This window comes from Sphaeramia orbicularis, chromosome 5 (assembly GCF_902148855.1).
Source record: "Sphaeramia orbicularis chromosome 5, fSphaOr1.1, whole genome shotgun sequence".
Lineage (NCBI taxonomy): Eukaryota > Metazoa > Chordata > Actinopteri > Kurtiformes > Apogonidae > Sphaeramia > Sphaeramia orbicularis.
In genome coordinates this window covers 53,531,957-53,558,494 of record NC_043961.1, presented here as the reverse complement: position 1 = coordinate 53,558,494, position 26,538 = coordinate 53,531,957, and the positions used below count along the sequence as shown (strand labels likewise).

The 26,538-nt window shown below is 36.5% G+C and overlaps 1 long non-coding RNA gene across 1 annotated transcript; it reads right to left on the bottom strand.

Moving 5' to 3' along the window:
* Positions 1 to 1,867: 1,867 nt before the first annotated feature.
* Positions 1,868 to 25,483, bottom strand: LOC115419084 (uncharacterized). The gene is made up of 4 exons (XR_003935399.1): positions 25,472 to 25,483; positions 20,479 to 20,487; positions 11,045 to 11,046; positions 1,868 to 1,938 (listed from the first exon to the last, which is right to left on the bottom strand). It is a non-coding gene; the product is annotated as an uncharacterized LOC115419084 (long non-coding RNA).
* Positions 25,484 to 26,538: the final 1,055 nt, after the last annotated feature.

Here is a 26,538-nt window from a genome sequence, read left to right as displayed (position 1 = left end):
TTTCAGCAATGAGTTATTCAATGCATCTGTACACTGGGTTATCTAATGATCTTTCAGCTGTTGTACAATATGTCTGCCCTCTGTTCAACTCCTATGCTGTGATCTGAGGTGTTTGTTTTCAGAGGTTTGCAAAATGTATTTTTAAAAGGAAAACGTGTGGGTCATTTGTTTGAGATAGAGGAAAGCTGTCTGCTCAGAGTTGATGTGAAAAAACTAAGAAAACATGTAAAAGCAACAAAAGTGAAATGCATTTGTTTACACAGTGTTTGGAAAGGAGAAAAGAGAGGGGGCAATGGGTATGATGTGTAAAGAACTGTTCCCATTTCATTTATCCTCTGCCTTTGAAATTTTGGAAAAACATGAACTTGGAAACACTGAGGAAAACAGACAAACTAACAAACAACAAAAGGCCTAAAAACTTTTAGGTTGCGCTGCAGTGAGTTGTCACAACAATGTTTCCAAGAGCCACTGATATTATGTCCACAGAATTTACAATTTTGCATAAATACAGCTTAAGATTCTTGACTTAATTACTTTGAAAATTATGAAGTACAAACAGATTACTTTACTCAAATATATAGCGGCTAAAATTTACTTAGGGGGTCAAATGAGTGGCCATTTTTGTAAAAAAAAAAAAAAAAAAGTTGTAAGAAATCCATAGAACTGTGTTGAAATAATGCTAATACAGTTGTGCACAGACTACTGATATTATTTGACAGTGGAAGCTATTTTTTCAGAAATAATGGATTTTGAATAGCACGTGTATGTGAAAACTTTTGCTAGTGGACGGACGTGACATTACCCATGATGATCTGGTCATTACCAGTACTTTATTAGTAACAAACTTATATACTTACTATTGCTAATTCTCCTCTTATTCATAAATGTTAGTATCGTGGATCTAAAACAATAACAGCTGACACAAAAACACTAAATGTGTCAGTGGACGGATGTGACATGGTTGTTACAGATCCCATCATACTGATGCTCGGCAGCCATGTCACCGTTTCCACAAATGATCCCTGTGCAAAAACTAGAATCAGAATTATTTATGGTATAGTTTATCATCATACTAAAGAGTAAATAACAATATAGAATTGTTATTTCTTTATAAAAATGCTTATTATTAGAAAACTGTTGATTTAAAAAGTGTCGTGTGACATTCTTAATGTATGTATTGGCGTAACATAAGCAGGATGGATCAGCACCATACTCCATATTGCAACCTGTAGAAATAAAACGTGATATGTAGTATATAGTCTTGTAAGAAAAACTGTGGAATCTAAAAGAATAGAATATTTGTTTTTCAGGTAAATTCAGTTAAAATATAACTTGGCCATTTGTGACATGAAAATATAGCATTAATTGTGATGAAATTGGACATTTTTGACCTGAAAACATAGTTCATATGACCATCAACATGTTGCAAGAGAACTGAAATCCTGTAAATTTGCATAACTTGCATTTACCAACACAAAGTTCCTTTGGGGATTCAGTTATATTGATTTCTTATGCACAAAGACAGAAATAAGACCTCTAAGCAAATTTTAGCCGACAGACTAAATCAACTCAGTAAAGCTTAAATGATAAAATGCTGAAATTAAGACTCTGTTGGCTTTTAAATTTCCTTCAAGTGTACAGTGTTACTAGTGATGTGTCATTCATAAAAGACTCCCACTGAGTAAGAGCCGACTCCTCATTTTCTTGTCCTTTCACTCCTCAGCTCTCACTCTCAGAGGCTCATCTCTGTTCATGACAGAACTTGGTTTCTTTAAGGCAGCATAGTGGACATGGGGCCAAGATGAGATTTTATCTTGAGGAACCCCTCATCCAACGAGCAGAAGAGTCACCGTGGCTGGTGTCAGTCTTCCCCTGTCTGGTGAAGGTGATGGAGGGGAGACTGTGTATTCTGGAAACATCTGTTCTTTCTGAGAGAATCTTCTTGAAAATAGCAGATACAGATAGAAAGAATCATATCAGCCCATCCAAGCTGAGACATCTGATTTTTATTACCTCCACCAAGGAACGGCGGAGGTTATGTTTTCGTCAAAGTTTGTCTGTTTGTTTGTTTGTTTGTTTGTTTGTCTGTTAGCAAGATAACTCAAAAAATATGGATGGATTTAGATGAAATTTTCAGGAAATGTTAATACTGGCACAAGGAACAAATGATTAAATTTGGGGGGTGATTGGGAGGGGGGGGGGGTGGGGGGGGGGGGGGGGGGGGGGGGGGGGGGGGGGGGGGACTGATCTGCCACAGCGGCGGTCTGCACTCTCCAAGTGCTTTACTAGTTCTCAACAGTAACCCACAGTGAGGACATTCATACTGTTTGTTTACTGAGCTTGGTTCTGTTTGCTTTTGTTTCTTTGGTTTTTTGTTTGCAGTATTTGTTCATTTGTTTTTGTGTATTTAAAAGATTTATTAAAATATTAAACAAAAGTTAAGAATTATTTTGTGACAGAAATGCACAAAATGAAGTAATTGTAAGGCTTCTTATAAAAACACTGAAGGCAAAAGGGTTTATCTACACACAAAGCATTTGCCAATTTAGGCTAAAATATGAGCCAACAAATGATACTAAACTAGAAAAGTATTCAGAGAGCACAGACCTCCCCCAAGACAGATCAGCCCCCCCCCCCATCATCACTAAAATGTAATCATTTGTTCCTTGTGCCAGAATCAACATTTCCTGAAAATTTCCTCCAAATCCATCCATAACTGTTTGAGTTATCTTGCTAATAGACAGACAAACAAACAAAAAAAGCCACCCCCACCCCCCGATCACCACCAAAATTTAATCATTTGCTCCTTGTGCCAGTATCAACATTTCCTGACAATTTCATGAAAATCCATCCATAACTTTTTGAGTTATCTTGCTAACAGACAGACAAACCAAGATGAAAACATAACCTCCGCCATTTCACTTGGCGGAGGTAATTAAGAGCCGTTTGGGAGCTCTCTGAAAAGAACCGAGCTTTGCATCACTATGTGCTACTTGGATACAAGTGTAAATGAGCACTGAAACTCATTGTGATGCTATCACTCAGACTACTTCCTGAGGTGGTCTGGGGTCATAGATGTGTAAAGAGAACTGGATAATCCACGTAGCTGCTTCTATCTTCTTGTGATCACTTCAGCTATTGCAGCAAAATAATCTTTTTTGGATGAAAAAACATATTCCCCATAAAGTGTTTTGAAAAAAGAAATAAATGAGGCATTTAGTAAGCTGATAACAGACTAAATATGAGGCTTGATGTGTGTTTTATATGTCTTCAGAACATCCAGAAAAAGGATTTTAAAGTCTATGACACCTAGAACTTTGAATGCAGCGACAAGGTCTTTGCAAAATAGTGTCAGGAGAGAAATTGCTTTGGCAGAAGAGTGAACTGTGGTAATAAAATGACTAAATTCCTGCAAAAGAAAATATCACATGAAAAGATGTGTGTCTTTGTTGAAACCTGTGATTTTCAGCATGTAGTTGCAGCTTGGAGGCTGTATTTGTCTCTAGTGGGAAAGAGAATGGTAACATGCAGATAGTTGATAGTTCTATGTCTGTCTCGGTTACTTATTGTAGCACAGTAAATGAGTTCGACTGCTTTTGCCCAATCGGTTTGTTATCAGTGGCTTGTGAAAAGAAAAGGTCTATTTGAGAGAAAGGAGAGAGGTCCAATCAGAGTTTGTGGTAAAAAAAAAAAAAAAAAAAATTACAAAATATGTAAAAGCAACACAAGGGGTGCACGTGTTTGCACAGTGAAAAAAGTTCTCATTTAACCTCTGCCTTTGAAATCATAGGAAAATAATAAAAGGGAGACACGGCGAAAAAATGGACAGACAGCACAAGGTGCAACAGGTTTTAATCTGTGCTTTGACAACTACGATAGTACTCTGAATGTGACAGGTGAACTGAGCAGTTTCCCACTTACAGATGTGGAATATGCTAATACAGTTGTATAAGGACTCTTTTAACATGTACAAAGCACTTTCAGATCATGCATCTCATTCAGGGAATTTAGCATAGATGCACCAGAAAAACTGTGACAGAAAAGGAAAATATATCCTGCTTTATATATAATTATAGCAGGTGACGGTTTCAGTGGCGGCAGGTGAAATTATTTTTTAGAGGAGTTTTCGGATACACTATAACAACATTTCACGACCAGGATATGATAAAGCCGAAAAAGTGTGGGCATCTTTGGTTTAGACGATCTTATGTGACATTACATTTCTGAGGAAGGCCTCGATTCTTGTTTTCTCCTGTGGGTGATGCTTGGGTACAAACTTGTGCACGCCGAGGCTCGCCTATCTCTTGTATTGGAGGGGGTTCTACTGCACACGCACCATTTATAACGAGAGCCTACTGTATATGGTAAAAGGAGAGACTTCAGGTGCAGATTTTTGCGCCCCAAACAGGAAACAGGTCTCTTGACTGCTTACTAAATGACCAAAAACATTTTTAAACTACACTTGAATGCAGATTATACACGATACTCATGGGCTGTATCATGTATAGCTCATTTATTTAAATATTTATGTTTTTGTAAAATTATTACCTCCGCCAAGGAGGTTATGGTTTCATCGGGGTTTGTATCTGTTTTTTGTTTGTCTGTCAGCAAGATAACTCAAAAAGTTATGGAAGGATTTTGATGAAATTTTCAGGAAATGTTGAGACTGTCACAAGGAACAAATGATTACTTTTTGGCTGTGATCGGGGGGGCAGGTGGGGCAGTGCCCTAGCACCCTTTATTGATGAGCCACCCCTGGACAGTTTGCTAATGCTTGTAAAAATGTAGAGGAACACCGATGACCTCAACAGCCTGTAAAATATATTTACCTCCGCCAAGGAATGGTGGAGGTTAAGTTTTCATTTGTGTTTGAAAACAGCTGAAAAAGTTATGGATGGATTTTGTTGAAATTTTCAGGAAATGTTGATACTGGCACAAGGAACAAATTATTAAATTATGGTGGTGATTGGGGGAGGGGGGTGTTTTTCTGTCTGTTAGCAAGATAATTCAAAAAGTTATGGAAGGTTTTGATGAAATTTTCAGGAAATGTTGATACTGGCACAAGGAACAAATGATTGGGGGGGGGGGGGGGGGGGGGGGGGGGGGTGATCTGCCTTGGCGGAGGTCTGAGCTCTTCTAGTTTTTACCTCCACCAAGTGAAACGGCAGAGATTATGTTTTCATCGCAGTTTGTCTGTCAAGAAGTTATGGACAGATTTGGATGAAATTTTCAGGAAAAGTTGATGCTAGCACAAGGAACAAATTATTCAATTTTGGTGGTGACTGGGGGGGGCTGATCTGCCTTGGCGGAGGTCTGAGCTCTTCTAGTTTTTACCTCCACCAAGTGAAACGGCAGAGATTATGTTTTCATCGCAGTTTGTCTGTCAAGAAGTTATGGACAGATTTGGATGAAATTTTCAGGAAAAGTTGATGCTAGCACAAGGAACAAATTATTCAATTTTGGTGGTGACTGGGGGGGGCTGATCTGCCTTGGCGGAGGTCTGAGCTCTTCTAGTTTTTACCTCCACCAAGTGAAACGGCAGAGATTATGTTTTCATCGCAGTTTGTCTGTCAAGAAGTTATGGACAGATTTGGATGAAATTTTCAGGAAAAGTTGATGCTAGCACAAGGAACAAATTATTCAATTTTGGTGGTGACTGGGGGGGGCTGATCTGCCTTGGCGGAGGTCTGCGCTCTCTGAGTGCTTTTCTAGTTATTTATGATATTGAATGAACTGTTACTGGTGCAGAAGTGACATAGGCATTTACAAAATGTGAGCATTAGTGGTCCGCTGGACACCATAAAGACGTATCGACACAGGTGCTAACGAAAATGTGTCTTCGCTGTCAACTTGTGTTCGGATCGGCCAAGTCACATTTTAAAGCCATGTGTAATCCAGGTCTGACAAACACATTTCCCACCGCTTCCTCTCGCTCTGCAGGGAGCCACTATATCCAACACATACATGAATGGACATCGTCTATGACACACGATGTACGTAGCATTTGTTGCAGGTGTTGGCGTGGCATCCGCTCGGAGCACACTGAAATGAAAAGAAAATAATCATGATGGCAGTGGCGGAAGAACGCCTGCATTCATACAGCAGCAACGAGGGGACAACGGAGGAAAATGCGACAGTTTGTTTATTTTTGGTTTTAACACGCAAATCCTTTGAAAACCTAATGAAAACAATAACAGACATTGCTTGAGACAAAGACTTGGGCGACTGTTCAGAAAGGTGGTATTGTGCACTGAATCAAACGCTCAGGATGCCAGTCACAAGGAGTCTAAGTGTTTTCCTGTTTGGACAGAGCCAATCCTGCAAAAACTAACTGTTTTCCAAAGAATTTGCTTTACACATAACTAATTTGGAACCTGCCTTTATAGTTTTGCTGGAAATATTAGCATGGGTTTTTGTCAGAATAGTTACAAAAGTCGTGCATGTCGTACATGGTCATGGAATAATCTTCAAAAAACTGTAAAACTACACATTCATTTGTATTAATGATTTTAAAAGTATCATGGAAAACGCAGTGAAGAAGGAATGTCACTGTTGTTCTTGATGCCATTATGGTTGAATAGTTATTGTGTTTTATTGTTCATTGTGTATCATTTGTGTGTTTTATGTTTTTTGGACTTTGTATGGCTGCTCCCTTGGCTAGGTCTCCTTTGTAAAAGAGATTCCGAATCTCAATGGGACTTCCTGGTTAAAGAAAAGTAAAATAAAAATAAATAAATAAGACAAGGTTCAAGGTTTTGAGTTGCATTTTAGTGACATTAAGGGCAAAAATTCAGGTTCTTGGTTATGGAGTGAAAATATATGAGTTTAGGGTCAAATTTTCTCAGGAATCTGAATCTGAAATCATTTCTGCCAAATCTTTTGTGGTTTTCAAATCACTGAGCCTTTATTGACACAAGGTTGAAACAAAAAAACATGAAATGTGGCCTATGCACTACCTGATTTAACCATTTAATTTCTGTCAAAAATCAAACATAACATGCTTTCTTCTCTTCATCCATGAGCTTTGAATCCTCCCCAGGAGGCCTTCCGTCCTCCACCCCTGGATGGCTTTAGTCTTGACATCTTAGCTCTATTCAGTCAGTCTGAAATAAAAAAAAAATATATATATATATATCAATGAGGCATTACTCCATAACATGTGTAAGAGTTGTTTTATTACTTTAACTATAAATTGATCTATAGAAACCTTCCTAAAGTGATTCTGGCGGGTTAAATTGGTTTCATCATTGACAGAGCAAGTCAAAATCTAAAAAAATTGGTGGGCAGTTTCAAAAACGAATATGAAAATTTGGTTGTTAAAAAAAAAACTTGATCTCACTTTAGGAAAGTAAATGGGCCTAAATAATATAAACTAACTGTAGCCCATGTAGGTGGGCAGAATTGGTTAAATTTTGGAGGCTAGATATTGAAAGTTGAATAAATGTAAGTTTTTTTTACAATGGTATGTGTAACATCTCTGTCTTTTTGTTCTGCTGTTTCTCTTTCTTTCTCTTTTTTCCCCTCACTCTCAGCCACACCTCCTCATCAGTTCATTCCCCTCACCTGTGAGCACACCTGGGCTCATTAGGTAGAGGGTTTATATTCACCTCTCCCTCCTTTGTTCTTTGCCAGATTGTCTTCTACCTGTGAGAAACTTTCCAGCATTACACCTACCTGATTCTTCGTGTCTGATCTCGTTCGTCCCTGACCCGCTCTGCTACCTGTCGTCTGATCCCTGCCTGTCTCGTCAGCCTGGTTCTGCCTTTTCGTCCGTTTCCCTGGTGCTCGACCTGCCCTTTGTCCCTGACCACGTCTCTCTGCCTGCCGTCTGGTTTCGACCTGTTTCTGCCTCGGACCCTGTCTTCTGTCTCAGCCCCTCTGGACTCTACGGACTCCCCGGTTACTGGACTATCTGCCTGTCCCCGACGCCCCCCTTTGCCTTACCCCTGTCGGATTACTGAGACTGAGTTTGTAACTGTGTCTAAAACTGTAACTGTTATATTGAACTCCTGTTGCTTCAACAAAGCCTCAGTAAAGGTTTTCAAACTCATACCTTTGTGTCGGTCTGCTTCTGGGTTCCGGTTGTATTTGTTACAGGTATGTATTTTTTTCACAAACTAAAAACTGATGGGGGTAGGGTTAGTAAAAGTAATGATTTGACTTATCTAATATTAGAATATACTTAATTGTTGGGTAATGCTTTATTCACAACAGAAAAAGAAAGAGAATGGTGTATAATACATACAGATTTATGATAATATCAACTCTACATAAAGAATTATAAGTCCAATTCTTACCTAGAAGCCAAAAAATCCAAACAAAATAGTCCCAGGACGTCTTCTGAGGAACTGGCTGGTATGACATCATTGACTTTGAACTGAAATCACTGAAACTGATACTCATTCAAAAGGCCAGACCATAAACTCTTCTAAGGTTAAAAGGAAGCAAGTTCAATGAAAATTAGCAAGCAGCAACAGGATTAATATTGGTTTTCAAATTATTTGTCACTAAAAAAAGGGTAATTTTTTCCCACTTTTCAGCAAAAATCATGCAAAAAGTCACACACGGACAAGTGATACACATTTTTTAATGTTATATTCTGAAACTACACAATTTTTCCAATAAATTCAACACAAGACACTGCATGAAAGATATACATTTATTCCACAATATTTTTTTCACAATAATGAATGAATGAATGAATGAATGAATGAAATCTTTATTTCGAACATGTACGTAGACAGTGAAAAAAAGAAAAATCAACCAGTAAAATATAAGTACTGGTACATAAATGATTGATAAGCAAAGAAACCACAAAAAATAAATAAATAATAATAGTAATAAATAATAATAATAATAATAATAATAATAATAATAATAATAAAACAAAGGAAATGGAATTATACATGCTAGAAAAGGAGTAGGAAGAAGTAAAAACTTATGTGCTCCTACCCCCAATTTCTATTCCTTATGTTTACTATATAGCAATTATTATTTTGTATGAATATCAAAATAATAATAATATTAATAATAACAACAACAACAGTAATAGTAGTAGTATAACAATATCACACATTCCTTTTCCTATATACACTAATATGATAATACCCATTTACTACTTATCCTACCAGATATGAATAAAAACTAAAAAAACAAAACAAACAAAACACATATACATATATAACATGAATACTTGTAATATCCTATATTGTCCTATATAGTAATGTAGTAATAATATACTCATATATCCATATTTAAAATAGATACTAACAGCACATATGTGGCCAAGCCCCACTATGAAAAACAACTGGATTCCCTCCCTCAGGCCCTTTCCTCTCTGTATTTTGTAAAAATCATTTGTTTGTATTTGTTTTTAAACTGTTTGATGTTCGGACATTGTTTCAGCTCCACACTCAGTCTGTTCCGTAGTCTTACACCATTATTTGATAAATAGAATCTTTTCTTCGTGGTTCGACATCTTTGTATCTTAAAATTTGTCATTTCCCTTAATTTATACCCTCCCTCTCTTTCCTGAAACATTTTGCTTAATGTCACAATAATGCTACTCTCAGTTTCAACCTTGTCATAAATAAAAAGGAGCCAAGTGAGAAATAAAGTTATCTGAATCCGAAGTGTGATCAGAAAGTCCTACAGCAGTGACAAATGTAACCATGGTCTTTCTTTGTCGTTTCTATGTTAATTTCCAAGTCTCAAATTCATTTTTACCAGGCCACTTCATCTATTGAATTTGACTTGTACAATGGAGGCTCCAAAATACTTGACAATGCCTCGTCCTGCACGTGGGTCAAGTGGCAGCTCAAATTCTGTGACCTACAAAAGCGAGCCCTGGACTCAGTCTGTGCCCTCATGCACGTAGGCTGCCAGCCATGTAATTTTCCCAAGTCAGGGACCATCACCAGCTTTTGTGTCGTTAATACTCTTCTCAGAACAAGCTTTCATTGCTGTGGGAGCTCCTGACTTTCTCAGCTTAAAATGATGCATCTGTTTCCACACTGCTGCCCATGAAATTAGAATAAAACATTTTTACCGTTTCTCATGAAATGATTGTGAAAGTGTGACTTATTATTGATAAATAAACTGTAACTGGGACTCAGTATGATGTGTATAAATAGGAATAAAAAGACAAATGTGTCTGAAAACATTAGTCCAACTTTAACAGTGTATTCATTACAAACACTACTAAAAAATACACCCATCATGTGCCCTTTCGTCCTCATGCCATACCTTCATTGAGTCACACTTTAATTGGCAATATTACTGTATGAACATTTTTGTTTGGGGTGTGTGTTCAAAGAGGTGTGTTTGCACATAGCTGGTAACATAGGACATGTGGGCCACAGATGTAACAAAGCGCTGACAGCAAAGAAATAACAACAGATACTGAAAGACATGTTTATGCTTGTTCATAATAACTATACTAGTGTTTTTCAACCTTGGGGTCAGGACCCCAGGTGGGATCGCCTGGAATTCAAGTGGGGTTGCCTGAAATTTGTAGTAATTGCTAAAAAAAAAAAAAAGCAAAAAAACAAACAAAAAAACTTACTAATAAAAAATATATGGTGAGAGAGAGGCAATCCCAATACATAACAGACATGACAAACTGTAAAGCTGAAACTGAAGCCCTGTGGTTCTGTTTATCTGTCAAATGTTCACTGTGGTCGGTTTCAGATGCTGCAGCTCTTTCATAATTCACAGTTTAAGTTCTTGTTTGTTCAGTATTAATTGTCAGCCTTGTAAATCCAAGCTGGACTGACTGTACATATCCTGACCTAGGAAAATCAAATTCTCACTTTGTGCAGTAATCTACACCTGGCTTTTCTGCCTCTGTCCATAATAATATACATTATATAGTCTAAATGTTGTCTAAAATGAACGTTTATTTGCAACATAGTATAGCAAACTATTACATGATCAAAAACAAATTAATTTTAGCAAAAAAGAAAAAGTCTCTGTTTTAAATGTTTGGGGTCTTCAGAAATGTGTGATGTTAAAATGGGGTCATGAGCCTAAAAAGGTTGGGAACCACTGAACTATACTATAAAGAATCAATCTTCACTTCAGTAAAAGAGCAAAACACAAACCTTAATTTACATTTATTATTAACACTAGTCATGTGGAAATGGGCGGCACACGTGTAACCTGTGGGTATGTGTATTCTGGCATAAATTTTATATGACTGGTGAAGGTATTTACAGGTAACAGGTTGTGTATATAAATAAACTTCTTAAACTTGTCCCTCCTATCCACGGAACAATGAACAGATAGAGTGATGGTTGAGTGAGTTCATACTGAACTAGAAGCACTCGGAGAGTGCAGACCTCCGCCAAGGCTGATCAGTGGCCCCCCCTGTGGGCCCCCCCACCCCCGATCACCACCAAAATTTAATCATTTTTTCCTTATCCCATTTCCAACAAACCCTGAAAATTTCATCAAAATCTGTCTATAACTTTTTGAGTTATGTTGCACACTAACGGACAGACAAACAAACAAACAAACCCTGGCAAAAACATAACCTCCTTGGCAGAGGTAATTAAGAGCAAGTGATGACATGAAATATGTACAAACTTCAACATAGTAAATGATTGCTACTTTAAACAAACACTATAAAATGCAACAAAAAAAGAACAAATGAGAAGAATGGGAACTGTAGAGACAACGTCCTTCCATGGTTGCTCTAATTAATGAAACTTTACACTAGAAGCACTCGGAGAGCGCAGACCTCCGCCAAGGCTGATCAGTGCCCCCCCCTGTGGGCCCCCCCCACGCCAAGGAGGTTATGTTTTTGCCAGTTTTGTCTGTTTGTTTGTCTGTCTGTTAGTGTGCAACATAACTCAAAAAGTTATGGACAGATTTTGATGAAATTTTCAGGGTTTGTTGGAAATGCCCCCCCCCCCCCCCCCACCCCCGATCAACACCAAAATTTAGTCATTTCTTCCTTATCCCATTTCCAACTAACCCTGAAAATTTCATCAAAATCTGTCCATAACTTTTTGAGTTATGTTGCACACTAACGGACAGACAAACAAACAAACCCTGGCAAAAACATAACCTCCTTGGCGGAGGTAATTAAGGAAAACAGAATTATGGATTTTGCATGACATTAGATTCTCCCAATCCAATTAAATTCTCCAATTAGATTTTTCTAAATCCTTCCAAATCCTACTCATTGGATCATGCATCATGTATTTAAATCTTTCTGTCAGTCAAGGCTTAAATGAGTAAATATGTTTAGTATGAAGTGAAGGTGACAGATGCTGAAACAAGTCAACTATTCACAGACCATTTACACCACAGGTGTCAAACATGCGGGCCGGGGGCTAAAACCGGCCCGCCAAAGGTTCCATTCCAGCCCGTGGGATGAAAGTGCAAAAATTAACCTGAACAGTCAAGGTTGTCCAAATCATTTTGGTTCAGGTTGCACATACAGAGCAATGTGATCTACAGTAAAAATAACAACACAATAACCCATAAATAATGACAACTACAAATTTTCTATGTGAAAAATTATGTGGAAAAAAATTAAGTGAAAAAAATAAGATTACACTGTGAAAATATTTACATTTAAAAACTATTTTTTCACAATAAAATGCAAATAAATACATAAATAAAAACAAAGATGAACAACTCGAAATGTGCATTTTTAACAATATTCTGCCTGTTACTAAATGTTTTGTGCATTAATGTGTTAATAATAACAGATGGAATATTGTAGACATTGTTCAAATTTTAGTTACAAACTCCAAAATTTTAACAATATTCTGCCTGTTACCAAATGTTTATGTAACATTGTGTGTAATGTACATGTATAAATAATAAGTCGAGGCATAATATTGTTAAAATTGCACAAATTTTTCGAATGAAATTTCTGTTTTTTCAGGTTATTCACATCTTTTTTGTAAAATGTAAATATTTTCATAATTTAACTGGGAGTTTTTTTGTACTAAAACAAAATGAAAAACTTGGATTTGTCATTATTTATAGGTTATTAAATCATTATTTTACTGGTCTGGCCTGCTTCAAATCAAATTGGGCTAAATATGGCCCCTGAACCAAAATGAGTTTGACACCCCTGATTCACATCAACACTCTTGACTTGTTTTTTCTCTTCATTTGCTTACGTTTGTTTCATCATTTCTCACCCTAATCCAATTACATCACTCAGACCTGATATTTACGAATTATAATGATAAAGAATTCAATGTATGAGAGTGGAAATGCAAAAACAGGAAAAGACTCACGGCATACACCTGTCTGGCAGACGTAGTAAAGACACTCCCTAGAGCCTGGGCTGGAGTTTATCAAAAGTAATAATAATAAAAAATGTTTCCTGTTCCGCATAGCCTGGGCTGTGGTCCTACAAAACACAAACGCATCAAAGGTCTTCTTTCATCGTGAGGTCAAAACAGTGCATCACTGGTGCCTCTTGGTCCTACAACTGTTGTTGAATGTCCCATTTTCACAAGAGAAAATCCAGCTTTTTAACATTATATGTATTTTTTATGGAACTAAACACACATTCTAGATCACATAAAAGCTACACACAATAAAAATACCATGTGAATAGCCTTGACAACATTAACCCTTTCATGCATAGCGGTCACTACAGTGGACAGCTATTCTCCAGCTGTTCTTTTGTATATTCATGGGTTTTGTTGTTTTAGTTTCATATCAGCCAACGCAGTGGACGCTCATGCACCATCCCATAATAATACACTGACATTCAGACCATTACTGTCACTTTGCTGTTCTTGATAAACCTGATCTGCAGTAACATGTTTGAGTGTAAATCAATTGCTAATAAAAATTGGGAATATGATAAAATGTGAGAAAACATCGGATTAGCTGCATAAAAATGTATTGATTTGATAGTTTTCACACAGTTTATCACTTTCTGATATTTGCGTTCTGGTGTCCAGCAGAATGGACATTTTTGGAACTCCACGAAAAATTATGAAGGTAGATTTGTTTCTTTATTGCTTTAACCAAAAAAAAAGAAAGAAAGAAAAAAATTCAATAAAAAAAAAAAAAAAAAAAAAAAAAAAATTAAAATTAAAAAAAAAAAAAAATCACTTCAAGAAAAAAACCCTACTCAATCAAAGTTAAAAAGTTGTTTAATGAAATTTTTTGGATCTTAAATATTTTTTGCATTCGTCTTGTTTTGTTACTTTTAATTATATTTCAGATTATTTTATTGAATATTTTACCAGTTAAATCACCCAAAATTGCTTCATTTGACTTTATTTTACTTTAAGTACAAACCAAAAACAAATATTTTCAATTAAAAAAAACAAAAAACAAAAACAAAACAATTTCACTTCACTCAAAAAAAACCCCAACATTTTCAATCAAAGAAAAAAAGTGTTCAAATGCAATTTTTTGGATCTTAAATTTTTTTTTTGCATTCAACCCTTTTTTCTTTGATTGAAAAGTTGGTTGTTTTTTTTTTATATTGCATTTTTTTTTATTTATTTTTTTATTAAAAATATTTTTTTATGGTTAGAGCAATAAAGAAACAAATGTACTTTCAGAAAAAATAGGTTCAATAAAGAAATTCAATTGCACTGTTTTTTCATGCCTAAAGAGGAATAAAAACACTCAGGAATAAAATCTTGGCTAACGTTCTCATAATTCATGCATGAAAGGGTTAAATATTTACAATTTTGAAATCGTGAGCATACATTTAAAGGTACTTCCCTAAATAATAACAAAGTACTTTCCTCAAACAGGCATGAATAACACATAAATAACTTGATAGTAGGTGCTGCAGGACACCGGTATCACATTTCTCTCTCTGAATATCACCAGCATCAAGCTGGGGTCATTTGGGTTCATTTTACCTCTTATGTCACATACAATATGTAAGGCTTTTTGTGTTGAGGCGATTTTGAATACAGGAGCCCTCCGACAAAGCACTGACCTTCCTGTGGACCTTGTTTTCTGTCAGTGGGCGAGACTTATGGATTTGGACTCTTTGTTGGAAGCGTTCCCTCGTCCCATCACCGACATGTCTGGTGGGCCAAGGCCACACTCGGACCTTTAAAACGTAATTTGCTGACGAGGTTTCATGCCAAGCATCGCTTACTGCTGGCTGCTACTGTAAAATAGTGTGTGTGTGTGTGTGTGTGTGTGTGTGTGTGTGTGTGTGGGGGGGTCTACATTTTAATGGAGGGTGAATAGTGTCACCATTACTCCCTGCTGCATTGTTCCTAAAGCCATGGATACAGAAAGGCAGAAGAAATGTTGGCGACTGAGACGAGGAGACAATCGTGAGAGGCATGGTCACTTCATACACAGCAATGTGAACAGTATGAACAGCACTGTGGATCACACTTCAAGTTCCAAGACTAATTTGGATCAGAAATTACTCTGCACTACCAGTCAAAAGTTTGGACTCACCTAGTTTTTTTTTTTTTTTATGGGCTCAGCTGGCTGACAGGCAGCTGTCTGTACCGATAAGGCAGCAGCCGACACCAACTGTATTCCCAGTCATCATTGCCCATTTTTCTGACACCTTTGCTTGTGTATCCTATTTTATTTGGACATTTTATCAGGGAGTATCTCACACTACTTTTTTTTTTTTTTTTTTTTTTTCCTACTTGTCTTGTCCAGCGTCCTAACAGCAGAATGGTAGTCTGATTCCTTTTGGTGCTGAACAAATTTGCTTTGCCAAGGGTAACTTCATAAAGTATATGAAGCGCCCTTTGATATTCTACTAATTATTATGAGTTTTGTTGAACCACATTTTGATGCCGGACCTGACATGGGGGGGGGGGGGGGTGGGGATAGAAGAAGGGGAGTGAACAAGAGAGAAGAAGGTGGCGAAGACCCTCACAAGAAAGCATCAACAATACAAACAGTAACAACCATGGAGACAATTATAATGGTAACAATAACTACAACCAGAACTGAGTAAACTGGGCAGAAGAGAGAGAGAAAAAAACAAAACAAACAAAACTACAAAAAAAAAAACAACAACAACAACAACAATGAAATACATGGTTCTTCTTTATTTCATGACTATTTACATTGTAGATTCTCACTGAAGGCATCAAAACTATGAATGAACACATATGGAATTATGTAAGTTTTAAAAAAGCGCAGCATAACTCAAAGCATGTTTTATATTTTAGATTCTTCAAAATAGCCACATTTTGCTTTTATTTCTGCTTTGCACATTCTTGGCATTCTCTCGATGAGCTTCATGAGGTAGTCACTTGAAATGTTTTCCAAAAGTCTTGAAGGAGGAGCACTTTTTGGCCATCTGTGCTCCATTTCATGCCATTTAAATGAGAAGGTGAGTCCAAACTTTTGACTGGTAGTGTATTCTATTAGTACTCTCTATCATGGCTTTCACCAGGAGGTCAAAGTTCATATTTTCAACATCCATGGGACAGACTGGCAGACAGTTTTCTTCAGACTTTGATGATTCCCAGAGGACGGATGCTACCGCCTTCTGTAAAACCCCTGAACTTTCCTCTAATATTGCACATCTGATGACAAGGCACTTAAAAATGAACCAGAGTGAAATGAACTATCAAAATCCAAACACTAAATAACGGTTCTCTATGCAAGATTTGCATATTTTTGTGTGTTTACACAAAGTTTGTTTGGAGTCTTCATGCATGAAGCTAGACGATCTGTTTACATCTGCTGACAGCATTTCTAAGCTAACAGCATCTAGAGTCGAATCTGTCAACAAGTGTTAGGAAATCAGGTCCAAAACCTCTGAATTGTAGGCAAGTGAGACTGTTACAGTTAAGATTAAGGTCAAGTGACTTTATTATCCCTGTAATTAGGGATGGGAATCATTAAGAATTTAACGATTCTGATTCCATTATCAATATTGCATATTGATCCGATTCCTTATCGATTCTCTTATCAATTCTCATTGAGTGAGAGAATAAAAGAGTACAAATGGGTGTGTTTGCGTTAACTGTCTTTATATTTCCATCTGCACAGAAAATATAACATATACAGTATGTACAAATAATAATAACAGATGACGCCAGGCCCGGTTCGGGGGGGGGGGGGTGTACAATGAAAATGAAACTAAAGATGCTTTACTAATTCCTCTATTGCTGCATTTCGACTACATGGAACCAGTTTGACTTGGCTTGGCTTGTCTCCCGTTGTTGTGCACCTCATTTCCTTTCCCTTCTTACCTTCCGAAACTTGTATTTGAGGAGTTACGACATTTGTTGCCCACACCGGAACCGGAATCAGCCTGGCGTTCACTCTGCTGCTACATTCACAAGCGTCGTTAAGTTGAGTATCAAATATGTGACATTCCTGTAAATGATTCACACGCTGTGGACAAATGTTTGAGCAGATTGGAGGAATTCCACCCTTTTGAAGACATGGAAGCTTTGCAAGTGTTCCAAGTAAGTGGACCTGGTGTCGTCTGTTTAGACCATTTCTGCCTCAACAACATGTTGGCTACGTTCTGACCAAAACAATGCAACGTACATGTGATGTCATCGCGGATGCACAACGAAGGCGGACTCGATAAGCAGAATCATTAAGCAAGCAGGCAAACGATTCCAAGGAATCCAGCTACTGGGAACCGGTTCTCAAAAAGAACCAGTTCCCATCTCTACCTGTAATACAGAAGCCAAGAACAGCCAGGGTTTAACACATTACTTTATGGTCATTATTTTGTGATAACGAATGAATTTATTTTGTTATTTCATAATGGAAGATGCGAGCAAGTACCACATCCTCCACATCGTAGCCGTCAAGTGCAGTGGCTGACTGCTGTACAGAACAGACATTCAATAACAACTTACCGCTAAGTTACTACAGAAGCCAAAAATGGCCGTAGTTGAACATATTGTCTTGTGGTTGTTATCTCATGACAATGAATTAATTAATTTGTTATCTTGAGATAACAGTTTGTTTTGTCAAGATAACAAATTAATTAATTCATTATTTCATAATAGGGAACCATATACAGAAGTCAGATGCTAGCAGGTACCACATCCTCCACATGGCTGCCTTCAACATCTGCTGCTGACACATGCTGTTAAAAGCAGAACACACATCCAACAAGTTACCAGTAAGTTACAGTAAATACAAGTTCCATTAGTTTGTTTACTGCATGTTTAAGGTTCAAGAGGCCATATGTTAGTCTGAACAGATGAGAGTTTGACCAAGTTTCCAACTAACGTCTATCCAGTTCCTTCAGCTAATGTAGTGTTAGCTACTTGCTATTGCTCAAATAATGCTCATGGACACTTCACTGTCAGAATCACAAACGTTATCAAACCAACAGACACCAGTCGGGCTTTTCTGCACTGGCCTATGTAGGCTAATGGTAATCTAGCAGGATATGTTGTGTAACATTTAATCAAATGTTTATTTATTCCCCTAACACACAGGTGTCAAACATGCAGCCCGGGGGCCAAATCCGGCCCTCCAAAGGGTCCAGTCCGGCCCTTGGGATGAATTTGTGAAATGCAAAAATTACACTAAAATATTAACAATCCTTTTAGTTCAGGTTCCACATTCAGACCAATATGATCTAAAGTGGATCAGACCAGTAAAATACTATCATAAAAACATATAAATAATGACAACTCCAAATTTTTCTCTTTGTAAATGTAAATATTTTCATGTATTTACACTAAAACAAAGTAGAATTTCACAAAAAATGTGAATAACCTGAACAAATACGAACAACCTGAAATGTCTTAAGAGACGTAAGAACAATTTTAACAACTTTCTGTCTGTTGTTAAATGTTTTGTGTGTTTGTAGATCCACTGTGATCTGTAAGTTATAACGTACATGTGGAAATGATAAACTGAGTCGGAATATTGTTAAAATTAAACTTGTTTTTTCAGTTTGTTCATGTTATTCACATCTTTTGAAAGGATAGTTTGTAGATGTAAACCTTTTCATAATGTAAATTTACTTTTTTTTGCTCTAAAACAGATAAAAGTTTGGAGTTGACATTATTTATATATTATTATGTTATTATTTTACTGGTTCGGCCCACTGCAGATCAAATTTAGCTGAATGTGGCCCCTGAACTAAAATGAGTTTGACACCCCTGTTCTAATAGTACTTTGTGTCCAATGTGTCATATTTACGTCATGCTTAGTGGTGCAGTACAGTACGTTACAATCTTCAACTCAAAAGCTGATGTGGCTATTAATAAACTGGAACTGTGACAGCCCTTTTGTATTCACACTTAATGAAGGGCCAGCAGTCAAAGGGTGAATGACTTTTTTGCAAGTATGCAAGTATGACTACATTAACTTGTTTTTTTTTTTTAATTTTGCAGATCACCATGGACCAGTTTCCGTCAGCCTCGAGGGACAGGGGCATTCCTGAGGAGAACCTAACACAAATGGCATACACATGTATGTGGGTACGGTTTTTGACTTTACAGATTATTCAAATAAATTATATCTTCACAGCAAAAATTGCATTTACTGATATACAGTGGGAAAATGATGAAATAAAAGCACTTTTAATGCTGCTAGTCTGACGTTTTCTCACATTTTAACATACCTGCATGGAGATTATATGCAAAAAAAAAAAAAACTTTTTGTTTAAAAAAAAAAATTAAAACAAAACTGTTACAGTCTAATAACAATAGCCAATTTTTTTTACACTCAAACATGTTACTGCAGATCTGGTTTATCTAGAACAGCAAAGTTACAGTAATGGTATGAATGTCAGTGTATGGGATGATGCATAAGTGTCCACTGTGTCGGCTGATATGGAACTAAAACAACCAAACCCATGAATATACAAGAGAACACCTGTGAACAGCTGTCCACTGTACACAGCAAAAAATGGAGAGTTGAATCAACTCCCACAGAGTTGATTTTAACTCTTTTTCAGAGTTTATATAGGTCCGCACTTTACAGACTTAAATTAACATTTTCATTGGAGTTAATTATTTAACACTATGCCAGAGTTGCCTTTTTAACTCAGAAACCTGAGTTAACTTGACACTGACTGATTCAACTACCAACACTCACAAGAGTTCATAAATGGTCTGAACTTATATAGCACATTTTCTACATCTTCATGGTGCCCAAAGTGCTTAACAGTTCCTCACATTCACATCAGTGTTTTGCCAAAGGACACTTCGACAGTCGGAGCCAGGATGTGAACCACCGACCTCTTGGTCGTTGGACAACCTGCTCTACCAACTGAGCCACAGCCACCCTTCATAAGCTCACTGATCTGGGTTAAATTAACCCATATGGATTCATTATTTACACTGTCAGAGTTTCTCCTTTAACTCAGAGTTAAATTAACACCATGAAAGTAACAAAAATAACACTCATTTTACTTAATTTTCACTCTGAAAGTAGTGTTAATTTTAATCATAAAAAAAGTGAATCCATTAACAATGACTTAAAATTCAATGTGAACAGAATGATTCAAAGAAAGCTGTTGCATTTTTTTTAGAAAATGTATTTTTCCTCTTTTTTCTCTCTGACAGTGACAGTCTGATAGAAATTGCACAGGTTCACCTCATCTGAAATGCAGGGGCCAGGCAAATTAACACTGGAGAGATGCAAAACAACAGTTATCCTGAGTTAATTTCCACAGGCTTGACTAACTCTTTTCATTAACCCCAACTCTGAGTGACATTTAACTCACAGTGAGTTAAAACTACACTTTGAGAGTGAAAATTGACTCTCAAATGTTTAACCCTGAAATTTCAACTCTCCAATTTTTGCTGTGTAGTGTTATGGAAATTTTACTCTGCTGCTGGTGAATAATGAAATAGAGACTTCTGCCGGCCGACAAGATTTTATTTCTTTGCAAAGAAAGGTCAGTTCTGCGCACAAGCAGCGATTGTGAAAAAAAGACAAAGAGTTTCTCACAAGATCCACCTTTTATAGGGTGAATCACATTTGCAAGTGACACCTCCAGTCTCCTCAAAGGGCCTTTTGATTGAATGATGAACTCAAGGTTTTAACAATCAGTCACCTTTTGTTACCTTGCAAGAAAATTTACACACACAGTAGGGGGATTTGGGTAAAGATATGGGAAAATTAGCATGCAGTGGGGAAGGGTATTCAGGAAAGGATAAGGGAACAAAGAAGGGAATCAGATAAAGAAGTTCAAATTCCATTACACTTGTTTGAGGAATAACTCGTGTGCCCCTCTCAATCAATGCATTGTAACCTACACAACACACTTAACCCTTTCATGCATGAATTGTGAGAGCCGTAATCAAGATTTTTTTTCCTGAGTGTTTTTATTCCTCGAGGCATTAAAAAATCAATGCGACAGAAGTTGTTTTTATGAACCCATTTTTCATGGAGTTGCAAAAATGTCCACTCAGCTGGACACCATGCTTTAAATTTTTGAAGCAAAGAAACGTATTTACTGATAAACTGTGTGAAAACTATGAAATGAAAACATTTTTAATGCAGATAATCTGATGTTTTGTCACATTTTAACATACACTAATACTAGTCATTACTCACTTCATGGAGATAAAATGCAAAAAAAAAAAAAGTTTAAAAAAAAACCCTGTTAATTACAGTTTTATAACAATAACTAGCAATTGATTTTCACTCAAACATGTTAGTGCAGATCAGGTTTATCAAGAACACGAGGCCGGTGTTCTGTCGAGTTGAGCTGCTCTGTTGAAGTAAGCTACCAGTAGCTTATATCGACAGCGACGTCTATCGATTGACGCTACCCCGTCAAAACATGCTACCTTACGTTTCGACAAACCTATTTGAAAATGAAATAATGCTTCGACTGTAGAAAAACACCATTATTTACTTATTCATCTGAATATGGGTGGAGGAAGCTCATTTCGACAGGCTTATAACTTCTATCAAATAAAGCTCCCACTACAGGTAACATATTTATACAAGCTTATAACTTCTATTAAATAAAGCTCCTACTATAGAAACACCATAATTTGCGTTATTATCATCTCACTTCAATATTCTACGTCTATCCTTCGTGCGCATGTAGTTGCTTACAGGAATTGTTAACATAGATTTAGTCAGTTAAATGGTTGGCTACCATTATTGGTGTCTGTTGAACTAACTTAAACAATAATCTAAACGCCATTAACACCCACCCAGAACTTCCTTACCCTATTATCGTCTAACGACAATATTCTACATCTATCTTTCGTGCACATAATTGCTTCCATGCTTACTGCTCAAAAGGCACTATTAAAGAAATATATGTACAAAATATGACTCACTTCTACCTGGGGGAGCACAAATCGAGGGGCATTTAAACTGTGAAAATGCTTAGGGGCATGCGCATGCTCAGTAGCGCTAGGTAGCTCAACTCGACAGGTAGGGTGGCTCGACAGGACACCGGAGGTAGGCATGGGCAGGGGTGAGCTCAGCCCACCCAAATGTCCGTCTTGCCCACCCAATCAAAAGTTAAGGGAAAACGTTTATCCAATAGAAAATATAACAGACTACACTACTATTGGGTCTTATTTGCGATTGAATGGGCAGCCCGTCAGTGATTGGTTGTCATTATTGTTTTGCATTTCTTGAGCGCTTCATTCGCTCATACAGCAGTTCATTGTCTGTCGTCCCTTTCCGAGTTGCGGGGAAATAAACGGCCCTCCTTGGTCACTGCTGCACCTTTCAAGGTCGCTGCTGCACCTATAGAGGTCGCTGCTGCACCTATAGAGGTCACTGCTGCACCTATAGAGGTCGCTGCTGCACCTATAGAGGTCACTGCTGCACCTATAGAGGTCGCTGCTGCACCTATAGAGGTCGCTGCTGCACCTATAGAGGTCACTGCTGCACCTATAGAGGTCACTGCTGCACCTATAGAGGTCACTGCTGCACCTATAGAGGTCGCTGCTGCACCTGTTGAGTTTTCTGTTTAATACCGTGATTCTCTCTACTGGAGTTTCACTGTATCTGTGACTTTTTGACCTGCTCTGTCTCTGGGCTCCTGCAGAGCAGTGTGTCTATACAATGACTAAAGCAATGCCAATAAAACACACACACTAGGCAACACAACGCCAGTAAAACACACAGTCTCAGTTGTTGCCCAAGGAAGATACAAAAACCGAGAGAGGGGCAAACGATCTCTGTCATTAAATTATATGAATTATTATAATCATTTTGTCCTGCTGGTTTATATGTTTGTAGTTCTACTGACATTTGAGTCTAAAGTTCAGGGTTTTAGATGGAAAAGGAAAGATTTGTTGTTTTCTTTGTCATTTGTCACTTTTCAGATTGAATTTAAATAAGACTTTTTTGTTTGTAAAATATGAAAAAAATATAATTTATAGGCCTGTAACGGTACACGTACCGAACCGAACCATTTCAGTACACACCAGTTCGGTTCGGTACACAGCTGTACCGAAACGGCACAGTATGATGAGAAAAAGAAAAAGGAACGAAAGACGTTGTTCGATGCAGAACTTTAAATCCGCGCAAGTTCCACACGGACATATGGAACTAGCGCACAATGACTTGAAGTATGAAATAGCTGCTTCCATAAGGTTAAAAAAAACAACAAATATGATGTGAATCTGAGGGGAAGAGACTGAAGACCCTCCACCATCATTACAGTCCTGTTTGGGATCAGTACAGGTTCAGGTGAAAGACAACAATGAGGAAAGAGAAGACGAACGTTGTTTGCTGCCTGTGAACTATGGTAGTTCTAAAACACTGACACTAGCTCTGTCTGTCTCTCTCTCTCACTCACACAAACACATGCTGTATAATAGAGGAATAGAACCCGCGAGTTGGAAGTTGGAAAGGAGTTGAAAGGATGTAAAGTTTCACTTTTGTTTCATGCCAGCGTTCGTTATTACGTTAGTTATGGTCCGAACCCTCACGTATCGTGGGGGTTCAGTTCATACATGCAAAAAAATTCAGATATTTAATTTCAGAGCAAAAAAAAAAAAATCAGATACTTAATTTCAGGGCAAAAAAAAATAAAAATAAAAAAATTCAGATACTTAATTTCAGTGCAAAAAAAATCAGATACTTAATTTCAGTGCAAAAAAAAAATAAACTAGAAGCACTCGGAGAGCGCAGACCTCCGCCAAGGCTGATCAGTGGCCCCCCCTGTGGGCCCCCCCACCCCCAATCACCACCAAAATTTAATCATTTCTTCCTTATCCCATTTCCAACAAACCCTGAAAATTTCATTCAAATCTGTCCATAACTTTTTGAGTTATGTTGTACACTAACGGACAGACAAAAAAACAAACAAACAAACAAACAAACAAAAAACCAGACAAACAAACAAACAAACCCTGGCAAAAACATAACCTCCTTGGCGGAGGTAAAAATCAGATACTTAATTTCAGTGCAAAAAAAAAAAAAAAAATCAGATACTTAATTTCAGTGCAAAAAAAATTTCAGATGCTTAATTTCAGTGCAAAAAAATTCAGATACTTCATTTCAGTGCAAAAAAAAAATCAGATACTTCATTTCAGTGCAAAAAAAATTTCAGATACTTAATTTCAGTGCAAAAAAAAATAAATTCAGATACTTAATTTCAGTGCAAAAAAAAATCAGATACTTCATTTCAGTGCAAAAAAAATTTCAGATACTTAATTTCAGTGCAAAAAAAATAAAAATTCAGATACTTAATTTCAGTGCAAAAAAAATTCAGATACTTATTTTCAGTGCAAAAAATTCAGATACTTAATTTCAGTGCAAAAAAATTTCAGTGCTAGAAATTCAATGGCTTTTATAATTCAGAATCTGATGAGACAGATTTACTTCCATAAAGAAACAACAGGGATTAAAACAAATGAATGGAAAAATAAATAAATTTTAAAAAAAGGAAATTGGGTAAAAAAATAACCATCAGCAAAAATTACAAGTTAAAAGAATTACAATACATGACAAATGAATCAGCTAAAGAAAAATATGGTAAAATTAAGAATTCCAATTGCCCTAGAGAGCTGAAACCTTTTTCTGTATGCTGTTCCAGGTGCACAAAGAATAACCCAGATAAACTGTTTTTACTGTTTATCATATCGCAAGACAGCACTTGTAATATAACATAACCTTTTTATATGAAATGTGCTTCAGTCCATGTCCTATATTTAGGCTCTACATAGCTCCCAGTACCTCCTTTACAACTGCCTGCTGTGTCGGACTCACCAAACCATAAGGCCTGACAGCGTCCTGCAGCAGCACAATGCCAACACGTCTAAAATTGGGACGTCCAATCTCTGCCTATCAGTAGTATCCGATAACCTGGACTCTGTGTGTGCACTAACTTATTCAGTCACACTGGAACATCCAATATGTGTGACTGTTCAAAAGATAAAACCATCCACTGTGTTGTAACATACCTCTGTGGCAACACTAAAAGCTCTATCTACAGATAATAGGGCTGTGCATTCCACTGTAGTCCAACACTAATGAAATATATAAAGAAAAAAAACTAACGATGAAGTAACATCCACATTTTCTTACTAAATTCAAATGATTTGGCTTCATTTTTTTCTCTTTAGATCACTGGTTTCCAACCTTTTTTGGCTCGTGACCCCATTTTAACGTCACAAATTTCTGGCGACCCCAGACATTCAAAACGGAGCCTTTTGTTTTTTGGCTAAAATTAATTTGTTTTTGATTGTGTAATAGTTTGTTATACTATGTTACAAATAAACATTAATTTTAGACAGCAGTTAGACTATATCATGTAAATTTTTATTAGTAAGTTTTATTAGTAAGTTTTAAATTTTTTTAATAAATTATTAGAAATTTTAGGTGACCCCAGACATTCCAAACAGAGACATTTTTTCGTCTAAAATGTATTTGTTTTTGATCATGTGATAGTTTGTTATAATATGTTACAAATAAATGTTAATTTTAGACAACAGTTAGACGATATAATGTAAATTTTTATTAGTAAGTTTTAATTTTTTTTTTAAATAAATTCTTGGAAATTTCCGGTGACCCCAAACATTCAAAACGGAGACATTTTATTTGTTAAAATTAATTTGTTTTTGATCGTGTAATAGTTTGCTATACTATGTTGCAAATAAACGTTAATTTTAGGTAACATTTAGGCTATATAATGTAAATTTTTATTAGTAAGTTTTATGAGTAAGTTTAAATTTTTTTAATAAATTCTTAGAAATTTTTGGCGACCCCAGACATTCAAAGCGGAGACTTTTTTTTGGCTAAAATTAATTTGTTTTTGATCATGTAATAGTTTGATATAATATGTTGCAAATAAACACTAATTTTAGACAACAGTTAGACTATATAATGTAAATTTCTATTAGTAAGTTTTAATTTATTTTTTTTTATAAATTCTTAGAAATTTCTGGCAACCCCAGACATTCAAAACAGAGACATTTTATTTGTTAAAATTAATTTGTTTTTGATTGTGTAATAGTTTGCTATACTATGTTGCAAATAAACGCTAATTTTAGACAACAGTTAGACTATATAATGTAAAGTTTTATTTGTAAGTTTTATTAGTAAGTTTTAATTTTTTTTATGAATTATTAGAAATTTTAGGCAACCCCAGACATTCCAAACAGAGAATTTTTTTTGTCTAAAATGTATTTGTTTTTG